Below are 12,500 nucleotides of genomic sequence, written 5' to 3'. Positions count from 1 at the left end.
TATACATTTTGGGGATGAAAATGGGGTTCAGTGGATGATCAAATCAAATCAAATTGTTTTTGTCACATGCGCCGAATACAACGCCCAATTTTTCAGTTTTTGATTTGTTAAAAAAGTTTGAAATATCCAATAAATGTCGTTCCACTTCATGATTGTGTCCCACTTGTTGTTGATTCTTCACAAAAAATACAGTTTTATATCTTTATGTTTGAAGCCTGAAATGTGGCAAAAGGTCGCAAAGTTCAAGGGGGCCGAATACTTTCGCAAGGCACTGTATCAATGATGTCGCTCTTGCTGCGGGTGATTCTCTGATCCACCTCGACGACAACATTCTGTACACACCTGGCACTTCTTTGGACACTGTGTTAATTAACAAACCTCCAAACGAGCTTCAATGCCATACAACCCTCCTTCCATGGCCTCAAACTGCTTTTAAATGCTAGTAAAACTAAATGTATGCTCTTCAACCGATGGCTGAATGCACCCGGCGGCCCAACTAGCATCATTACTCTGGACAGTTCTAGCTTAGCATATGTGGACAACTACAAATACCTAGGTGTCTGGTTACACTGTAAACTCTCCATCCAGACTCACATTAAGCATCTCCAATCCAAAATTAAATCTAGAAAACTCTAAAAAAAAAAAGCATCCTTCTCTCATGCTGCCAAACATACCCTCGTAAAACTGACTATCCTACCGATCCTTGACTTCGGCAATGTCATTTACAAAATAGCCTCCAACACTCTACTCAGCAAACTGCATGTAGTCTATCACAGTGCCATCCGTTTTGTCACCAAAGCCCCATATACCACCCACCACTGCGACCTGTATGCTCTAGTTGGCTGGCACTCGCTATATATTTGTCGCCAAACCCACTGGCTCCAGGTCATCTATAAGTCTTTGCTAGGTAAAGCCACGCCTTATCTCAGCTCACTGGTCACCATAGCAGTACCCACCCGTAGCACTTGTTCCAGCATGTGTATTTCACTGGGTATCCCCCAAGCCAAAACTTCCTTTGGCCGCCTTTCCTTCCAGTTCTCTGCTGCCAATGACTGGAACCAATTTCAAAAATCACTGAAGCTGGAGACTTATATCTCCCTCTCTAACTTTAAGCATCAGCTGTCAGAGCAGCTTACCGATCACTGTACCTGTACATAGCCAATCTGTAAATTGCACACCCAACTAACTCATCCCCACCCCAGTATCTCTACCTGCACGTCATCATCTGTTTATGTGTTGTGGCTTTTGTTGCACTGCTTTGCTTTTTCTTGGCCAGGTCGCAGTTGTACATGAGGAATCTCAACTGGCCTCCCTGGTTAAATAAAGGTGTTCTCAACTGGCCTCCCTGGTTAAATAAAGGTGTTCTCAACTGGCCTCCCTGGTTAAATAAAGGTGAAATCATTTTTAATTTATTACATAAATAACTCAGTGGTTTTATATAATTGTTAGAAACAGACATGTTGTTGTTCTGCAACTTTTCTCGGTTTGAGTCATTTATCTCTCTCTCCCTGCCACTCTGTCTCTCTCTCTCTCTCTCTCTCTCTCCCTGCCACTCTGTCTCTCTCTCTCTCTCTCTCTCTCTCTCTCTCTCTCTCTCCCTGCCACTCTGTCTCTCTCTCCCCTAACCCTCTCCCTCTCTCTCTCTCTCTCTCTCTCTCTCTCTCTCTCTCTCTCTCTCTCTCTCTCCCTGCCACTCTGTCTCTCTCTCCCCTACCCCTCTCTCCCTTCTCTCTCTCTCTCTCTCTCTCTCTCTCTCTCCCTGCCACTCTGTCTCTCTCCCCCCTACCCCTCTCTCCCTTCTCTCTCTCTCTCTCTCTCTCTCTCTCTCTCTCTCTCCCTGCCACTCTGTCTGTCTCCCCCCTACCCCTCTCTCCCTTCTCTCTCTCTCTCTCTCTCTCTCTCTCTCTCTCCCTGCCACTCTGTCTGTCTCCCCCCTACCCCTCTCTCCCTTCTCTCTCTCTCTCTCTCTCTCTCTCTCTCTCTCTCTCTCTCCCTGCCACTCTGTCTCTCTCCCCCTACCCCTCTCTCCCTTCTCTCTCTCTCTCTCTCTCTCTCTCTCTCTCTCTCTCTCTCTCTCCCTGCCACTCTGTCTGTCTCCCCCCTACCCCTCTCTCCCTTCTCTCTCTCTCTCTCTCTCTCTCTCTCTCTCTCTCTCCCTGCCACTCTGTCTGTCTCCCCCCTACCCCTCTCTCCCTTCTCTCTCTCTCTCTCTCTCTCTCTCTCTCTCCCTGCCACTCTGTCTCTCTCCCCCCTACCCCTCTCTCCCTTCTCTCTCTCTCTCTCTCTCTCTCTCTCTCCCTGCCACTCTGTCTGTCTCCCCCCTACCCCTCTCTCCCTTCTCTCTCTCTCTCTCTCTCTCTCTCTCTCCCTGCCACTCTGTCTCTCTCCCCCTACCCCTCTCTCCCTCTCTCTCTCTCTCTCTCTCTCTCTCTCCCTGCCACTCTGTCTCTCTCCCCCCTACCCCTCTCTCCCTTCTCTCTTTTTCTGCCTCGCTCTCCACTCTCTTTCTCTCCCTCCCTAGTTCTCTCTCTCTCCCCTCTCTTTTCTCTTTCCCTTTCTCTCTCTCTCCCCCTCTCTCTCTCTCTCTCTCTCCCCCTCTCTCTCTCTCTCTCTCTTTCGCCATCTTCCTCTCTCTCTCTCTCTCTCTCTCTCACTCTCTCTCTCTCTCTCTCTCTAAGCGTAAACACTCTTTAAGGTAATCATGGTTAAGTAAAAATAGCTGGCATTTTTCGCCAGCCCTTAACAGTAGGCTTCTGAAGTGGCTGTCGCTAGGGATACAAAATGACCAGAAAGAAGTCAGGAAGAGCGTGGACGAGAGAGGGAGACAGATTGAAGGGTCATGAGTGTGTTAAGGTAACACATGGTAACACTCACTCACATGCACTTGTAGAAGATGGGGGTGTGTGAAACTCATTCCTTAGCCTGAAGTGTCGTCCTTCTCACTATTGAAGAAAGGCCTTTTTAAATAATGCGATGGGTTGGGACTCTTCGTTTTACGTCCTCCAGACTCGGTATGAGCTGAATCAGGAGGAAGTGACAAGCTACTCGCTAAGACGTCCTTTACACACGACCATACATTTTCTAATTCACTCACTGTGGCGTCTTGCTGTTATGTGGCGTCTTGCTGTTATGTGGCGTCTTGCTTTTGGGCCTGTTTGTCTGTTTAACACATCTCTCCCATTATTATTTATTATTATTTATTTTAACCTTTTATTCAACTAGGCAAGTCAGTTAAGAACAAATTCTTATTTACAATGATGGCCTACCCCGTCCAAACCCGGACGACGCTGGGCTAATTGTGTCCGGTTGTAATACAGCCTGGAATCGAACCAGGGTCTGTAGTGACGCCTCTAGTGTTGAGAAACAGTGCCTTAGACCCCTGCGCCATTCGGGAGCAGCGGCCTAAGGACAGTAGTCCCTCAGCATTCATATGATAATACTCAGATAACTCTCGTTATCAAGTTAAAACGACAGTCGCAACAATCACAGTAGCTATTTCAGCTACAAAAAAACAAGCGTGATCTAAAATCCACACACACATAATATGAATACATTGGTTTATATGTAAAGCTCCTTCCTTCAACCACTGGCACTTATGGAATCGCTGTCCTGTGGGTGTGGGCCTCCCAGACTATCACTGGATGCCCTCACACATGCTCACACTGTATCTCTCTCTCTCCCTCTCTCTCTCTCTCTCTCTCACACACACACACACACACACACACACATATGTCATTTTCGTGATTACCTCTGAGGTCAGGAGTCAAGGCTGTGTGAAAAAGGAGAGGAATGTTTCCAAAAACAAATGTTTCCTGTTGTTTTGTCTAAATTCCTTGTTCCTGTCCAGATGTGATGTGCGTTGTGGCAGAATTCTACAGCATAGCTGGGAGACAGCAGTGTGTGTAACCACACATACCATAGACATATGAGGTCCAAAATATGAATTACACACAGATATTAAACAAAACCGACTTACTCTGTGATGGGAAGAATATGTGGAAGAATATAGAACACTTTTTTTTAAATTTGTGGTCATCCATCATCACCTTTCTTCAGAGGTCAAAAGGTCGCAGTTGCAAATGAGAACTGGTTAAATAAAGGTCAAATAAAAATAAATAAAAAAATAAAATAAATACAATTTGTCAAAAATAAACTTTGTTTTTATACCTTTTTTCTTTTGTTGTTTCATGTTTTTCTACATTTTATATGCAACTTTATTTAAATTTGATGTTGTTTTTTTTACAGTAGTTACAAAGCAAGAATAAAGTATTTTGATATTTTGATATTTTGATATACATCCAGCTAGATAGTATTATGTAATATGGAACTGTCACGCTCTGACCTTTAATATCTCTGTTTTCTTTATATTTTGGTTAGGTCAGGGTGTGACGAGGATGGGTATGCTAGTTTTCCTATTGTCTAGTTTTTTTTTTTTATTGTCTAGGGGTTTTGTAGGTCTAGGTATTTATATGTTTCTGGTGGCCTGATATGATTCCCAATCAGAGGCGGCTGTTTATCGTTGTCTCTGATTGGGGATTATATTTAGGTGGCCATTTTACTTTTTGTGTTTGTGGGATCTTGTTCTATGTTTAGTTGCCGGTCTGCACTACTCATATTAGCTTCACGGTTCGTTTTATTATTTTGTTCAGTGTTCATTCTTATAATAAAGAAGACTGTATGCACACCACGCTGCACCTTGGTCCGATCATTATACTGTATGCATACCACGCTGCACCTTGGTCCGATCATTATACTGTACGCATACCACGCTGTACCTTGGTCCGATCATTATACTGTACGCATACCACGCTGCACCTTGGTCCGATCATTATACTGTATGCATACCACGCTGCACCTTGGTCCGATCATTATACTGTACGCATACCACGCTGCACCTTGGTCCGATCATTATACTGTACGCATACCACGCTGTACCTTGGTCCGATCATTATACTGTACGCATACCACGCTGTACCTTGGTCCGATCATTATACTGTACGCATACCACGCTGCACCTTGGTCCGATCATTATACTGTACGCATACCACGCTGTACCTTGGTCTGATCATTATACTGTATGCATACCACGCTGCACCTTGGTCCGATCATTATACTGTACGCATACCACGCTGCACCTTGGTCCGATCATTATACTGTACGCATACCACGCTGCACCTTGGTCCGATCATTATACTGTACACATACCACGCTGTACCTTGGTCCGATCATTATACTGTACGCATACCCACGCTGCACCTTGGTCCGATCATTATACTGTACGCATACCACGCTGTACCTTGGTCCGATCATTATACTGTACGCATACCACGCTGTACCTTGGTCCGATCATTATACTGTACGCATACCACGCTGCACCTTGGTCCGATCATTATACTGTATGCATACCACGCTGCACCTTGGTCCGATCATTATACTGTACGCATACCACGCTGTACCTTGGTCTGATCATTATACTGTACGCAAACCCACGCTGCACCTTGGTCCGATCATTATACTGTACGCATACCCACGCTGCACCTTGGTCCGATCATTATACTGTACGCATACCACGCTGTACCTTGGTCCGATCATTATACTGTACGCATACCACGCTGCACCTTGGTCCGATCATTATACTGTACGCATACCACGCTGTACCTTGGTCTGATCATTATACTGTATGCATACCACGCTGCACCTTGGTCCGATCATTATACTGTACGCATACCACGCTGCACCTTGGTCCGATCATTATACTGTACGCATACCACGCTGCACCTTGGTCCGATCATTATACTGTATGCATACCACGCTGCACCTTGGTCCGATCATTATACTGTACGCATACCACGCTGCACCTTGGTCCGATCATTATACTGTACGCATACCACGCTGTACCTTGGTCCGATCATTATACTGTACGCATACCACGCTGCACCTTGGTCCGATCATTATACTGTACGCATACCACGCTGTACCTTGGTCTGATCATTATACTGTATGCATACCACGCTGCACCTTGGTCCGATCATTATACTGTACGCATACCACGCTGCACCTTGGTCCGATCATTATACTGTACGCATACCACGCTGCACCTTGGTCCGATCATTATACTGTATGCATACCACGCTGCACCTTGGTCCGATCATTATACTGTACGCATACCACGCTGCACCTTGGTCCGATCATTATACTGTACGCATACCACGCTGTACCTTGGTCCGATCATTATACTGTACGCATACCACGCTGTACCTTGGTCCGATCATTATACTTTACGCATACCACGCTGCACCTTGGTCCGATCATTATACTGTACGCATACCACGCTGTACCTTGGTCTGATCATTATACTGTACGCATACCACGCTGTACCTTGGTCCGATCATTATACTGTACGCATACCACGCTGTACCTTGGTCCGATCATTATACTGTACGCATACCACGCTGCACCTTGGTCCGATCATTATACTGTACGCATACCACGCTGCACCTTGGTCCGATCATTATACTGTACGCATACCACGCTGCACCTTGGTCCGATCATTATACTGTACACATACCACGCTGTACCTTGGTCCGATCATTATACTGTACGCATACCCACGCTGCACCTTGGTCCGATCATTATACTGTACGCATACCACGCTGTACCTTGGTCCGATCATTATACTGTACGCATACCACGCTGTACCTTGGTCCGATCATTATACTGTACGCATACCACGCTGCACCTTGGTCCGATCATTATACTGTATGCATACCACGCTGCACCTTGGTCCGATCATTATACTGTACGCATACCACGCTGTACCTTGGTCCGATCATTATACTGTACGCATACCACGCTGCACCTTGGTCCGATCATTATACTGTATGCATACCACGCTGCACCTTGGTCCGATCATTATACTGTACGCATACCACGCTGCACCTTGGTCCGATCATTATACTGTACGCATACCACGCTGTACCTTGGTCCGATCATTATACTGTACGCATACCACGCTGTACCTTGGTCCGATCATTATACTGTACGCATACCACGCTGCACCTTGGTCCGATCATTATACTGTATGCATACCACGCTGCACCTTGGTCCGATCATTATACTGTACGCATACCACGCTGCACCTTGGTCCGATCATTATACTGTACGCATACCACGCTGTACCTTGGTCCGATCATTATACTGTACGCATACCACGCTGCACCTTGGTCCGATCATTATACTGTACGCATACCACGCTGCACCTTGGTCCGATCATTATACTGTACGCATACCACGCTGTACCTTGGTCCGATCATTATACTGTACGCATACCACGCTGTACCTTGGTCCGATCATTATACTGTACGCATACCACGCTGCACCTTGGTCCGATCATTATACTGTACGCATACCACGCTGTACCTTGGTCCGATCATTATACTGTACGCATACCACGCTGTACCTTGGTCCGATCATTATACTGTACGCATACCACGCTGTACCTTGGTCCGATCATTATACTGTACGCATACCACGCTGCACCTTGGTCCGATCATTATACTGTACGCATACCACGCTGCACCTTGGTCCGATCATTATACTGTACGCATACCACGCTGCACCTTGGTCCGATCATTATACTGTACACATACCACGCTGTACCTTGGTCCGATCATTATACTGTACGCATACCCACGCTGCACCTTGGTCCGATCATTATACTGTACGCATACCACGCTGTACCTTGGTCCGATCATTATACTGTACGCATACCACGCTGTACCTTGGTCCGATCATTATACTGTACGCATACCACGCTGCACCTTGGTCCGATCATTATACTGTATGCATACCACGCTGCACCTTGGTCCGATCATTATACTGTACGCATACCACGCTGTACCTTGGTCTGATCATTATACTGTACGCAAACCCACGCTGCACCTTGGTCCGATCATTATACTGTACGCATACCCACGCTGCACCTTGGTCCGATCATTATACTGTACGCATACCACGCTGTACCTTGGTCCGATCATTATACTGTACGCATACCACGCTGCACCTTGGTCCGATCATTATACTGTACGCATACCACGCTGCACCTTGGTCCGATCATTATACTGTACGCATACCACGCTGCACCTTGGTCCGATCATTATACTGTACGCATACCACGCTGTACCTTGGTCTGATCATTATACTGTACGCAAACCCACGCTGCACCTTGGTCCGATCATTATACTGTACGCATACCACGCTGCACCTTGGTCCGATCATTATACTGTACGCATACCACGCTGCACCTTGGTCCGATCATTATACTGTACGCATACCACGCTGCACCTTGGTCCGATCATTATACTGTACGCATACCACGCTGTACCTTGGTCCGATCATTATACTGTACGCATACCACGCTGCACCTTGGTCCGATCATTATACTGTACGCATACCACGCTGTACCTTGGTCCGATCATTATACTGTACGCATACCACGCTGTACCTTGGTCCGATCATTATACTGTACGCATACCACGCTGTACCTTGGTCCGATCATTATACTGTACGCATACCACGCTGCACCTTGGTCCAATCATTATACTGTACTCATACCACGCTGCACCTTGGTCCGATCATTATACTGTACGCATACCACGCTGTACCTTGGTCCGATCATTATACTGTACGCATACCACGCTGTACCTTGGTCCGATCATTATACTGTACGCATACCCACGCTGCACCTTGGTCCGATCATTATACTGTACGCATACCCACGCTGCACCTTGGTCCGATCATTATACTGTACGCATACCACGCTGTACCTTGGTCCGATCATTATACTGTACGCATACCCACGCTGTACCTTGGTCCGATCATTATACTGTACGCATACCACGCTGTACCTTGGTCCGATCATTATACTGTACGCATACCACGCTGCACCTTGGTCCGATCATTATACTGTACGCATACCCACGCTGCACCTTGGTCCGATCATTATACTGTACGCATACCCACGCTGCACCTTGGTCCGATCATTATACTGTACGCATACCACGCTGTACCTTGGTCCGATCATTATACTGTACGCATACCACGCTGTACCTTGGTCCGATCATTATACTGTACGCATACCACGCTGTACCTTGGTCCGATCATTATACTGTACGCATACCACGCTGTACCTTGGTCCGATCATTATACTGTACGCATACCACGCTGTACCTTGGTCCGATCATTATACTGTACGCATACCACGCTGCACCTTGGTCCGATCATTATACTGTATGCATACCACGCTGTACCTTGGTCCGATCATTATACTGTACGCATACCACGCTGTACCTTGGTCCGATCATTATACTGTACGCATACCACGCTGTACCTTGGTCCGATCATTATACTGTACGCATGCCACGCTGTACCTTGGTCCGATCATTATACTGTATGCATACCACGCTGCACCTTGGTCCGATCATTATACTGTACGCATACCACGCTGCACCTTGGTCTGATCATTATACTGTACGCATACCCACGCTGTACCTTGGTCCGATCATTATACTGTACGCAAACCCACGCTGCACCTTGGTCCGATCATTATACTGTACGCATACCACGCTGTACCTTGGTCCGATCATTATACTGTACGCATACCCACGCTGCACCTTGGTCTGATCATTATACTGTACGCATACCACGCTGCACCTTGGTCCGATCATTATACTGTACGCATACCCACGCTGCACCTTGGTCCGATCATTATACTGTACGCATACCACGCTGTACCTTGGTCCGATCATTATACTGTACGCATACCCACGCTGTACCTTGGTCCGATCATTATACTGTACGCATACCACGCTGCACCTTGGTCCGATCATTATACTGTACGCATACCCACGCTGTACCTTGGTCCGATCATTATACTGTACGCATACCACGCTGCACCTTGGTCCGATCATTATACTGTACGCATACCACGCTGTACCTTGGTCCGATCATTATACTGTACGCATACCACGCTGCACCTTGGTCCGATCATTATACTGTACGCATACCACGCTGTACCTTGGTCCGATCATTATACTGTACGCATACCACGCTGTACCTTGGTCCGATCATTATACTGTACGCATACCACGCTGTACCTTGGTCCGATCATTATACTGTACGCATACCCACGCTGTACCTTGGTCCGATCATTATACTGTACGCATACCCACGCTGTACCTTGGTCTGATCATTATACTGTACGCATACCACGCTGTACCTTGGTCCGATCATTATACTGTACGCATACCACGCTGCACCTTGGTCCGATCATTATACTGTACGCATACCCACGCTGTACCTTGGTCCGATCATTATACTGTACGCATACCACGCTGTACCTTGGTCCGATCATTATACTGTACGCATACCCACGCTGTACCTTGGTCCGATCATTATACTGTACGCATACCCACGCTGTACCTTGGTCTGATCATTATACTGTACGCATACCACGCTGTACCTTGGTCCGATCATTATACTGTACGCATACCACGCTGCACCTTGGTCCGATCATTATACTGTACGCATACCCACGCTGCACCTTGGTCTGATCATTATACTGTACGCATACCACGCTGTACCTTGGTCCGATCATTATACTGTACGCATACCCACGCTGCACCTTGGTCTGATCATTATACTGTACGCATACCACGCTGTACCTTGGTCCGATCATTATACTGTACGCATACCCACGCTGCACCTTGGTCCGATCATTATACTGTACGCATACCACGCTGCACCTTGGTCCGATCATTATACTGTACGCATACCACGCTGTACCTTGGTCCGATCATTATACTGTACGCATACCACGCTGCACCTTGGTCCGATCATTATACTGTACGCATACCCACGCTGTACCTTGGTCCGATCATTATACTGTACGCATACCACGCTGTACCTTGGTCCGATCATTATACTGTACGCATACCACGCTGTACCTTGGTCCGATCATTATACTGTACGCATACCACGCTGCACCTTGGTCCGATCATTATACTGTACGCATACCACGCTGTACCTTGGTCCGATCATTATACTGTACGCATACCACGCTGTACCTTGGTCCGATCATTATACTGTACGCATACCCACGCTGTACCTTGGTCCGATCATTATACTGTACGCATACCACGCTGCACCTTGGTCCGATCATTATACTGTACGCATACCACGCTGTACCTTGGTCTGATCATTATACTGTACGCATACCACGCTGTACCTTGGTCCGATCATTGTACTGTACGCATACCACGCTGCACCTTGGTCCGATCATTATACTGTACGCATACCACGCTGCACCTTGGTCCGATCATTATACTGTACGCATACCACGCTGTACCTTGGTCATTATGACGAACGTGACAGGAACATATTCCTGCTATACGGTTTCAGACCAAAGTTATAAACTGAACATGGAGGAGGTATATCTGCTATATGGTTAGCTGAGCGTTAGCAGGGCGTTAGCTGGGCGTGAGCTGGGCGTTTGCTGGGCGTTTGCTGAGAGTTTGTGGGGCGTTAGCTGGGCGTTTGCTGGGCATTTGCTGGGCGTTTGCTGGGCGTTTGCTGGGCGTTTGCTGGGAGTTTGTGGGGCGTTAGCTGGAAGTTAGCTGGGCGTTTGCTGAACGTTATCTGAGCATTTGTGGGTGGTTAGCTGGAAGTTAGCTGTGCGTTTGCTGAGCGTTAGCTGGAAGTTAGCTGGGTGTTTGCTGGGCGTTTGCTGAGAGTTTGTGGGGCGTTAGCTGAAAGTTAGCTGGGCGTTTGCTGGGCGTTTGCTGGGGGTTTGCTGGGCGTTTGCTGGGCGTTTGCTGAGAGTTTGTGGGGCGTTAGCTGGAAGTTAGCTGGGTGTTTGCTGAGCGTTATCTGAGCGTTTGTGGGGCGTTAGCTGGAAGTTAGCTGGGTGTTTGCTGGGCGTTTACTGAGAGTTTGTTTGGCGTTAGCTGGAAGTTAGCTGGGTGTTTGCTGAGCGTTATCTGAGCGTTTGTGCGGCGTTAGCTGGAAGTTAGCTGGGCGTTTGCTGAGCGTTATCTGAGCGTTTGTGGGGCATTTGCTGAGCGTTAGAGAAAGCCATGAGATGTTTATATCATGTCATCACTATTATGTCTAACTAGTTGTCTAACTAGTTGTCTAACTAGTCGTGTCAGTGAGATTTCTTTATGTGTGAATGTGTTCACTAATATAGAACAACATGACCCATGTAACCTTACACATGGCAAGACACACACAGGGTCATAAATGCAAGCACACACACACACAAACACACACACACAAACACACACACACAAACACACACACAGCCTCAGTATATTCTTAATGCCTCCAGACCAAATGAGGTCTAGGTGGATTACATGTGTTGTTTGGCGAGAGACAGGATAGACAGGATAAACAGGGCTCTGGGGCTAACCAGTGATATGTGTTGTATGGTCAGAGACAGGATA

This window comes from Oncorhynchus mykiss, chromosome 30 (genome assembly GCF_057628025.1).
Source record: "Oncorhynchus mykiss isolate SJ-2025 chromosome 30, ASM5762802v1, whole genome shotgun sequence".
Taxonomy (NCBI): domain Eukaryota; kingdom Metazoa; phylum Chordata; class Actinopteri; order Salmoniformes; family Salmonidae; genus Oncorhynchus; species Oncorhynchus mykiss.
This window is presented reverse-complemented; position numbering follows the sequence as displayed.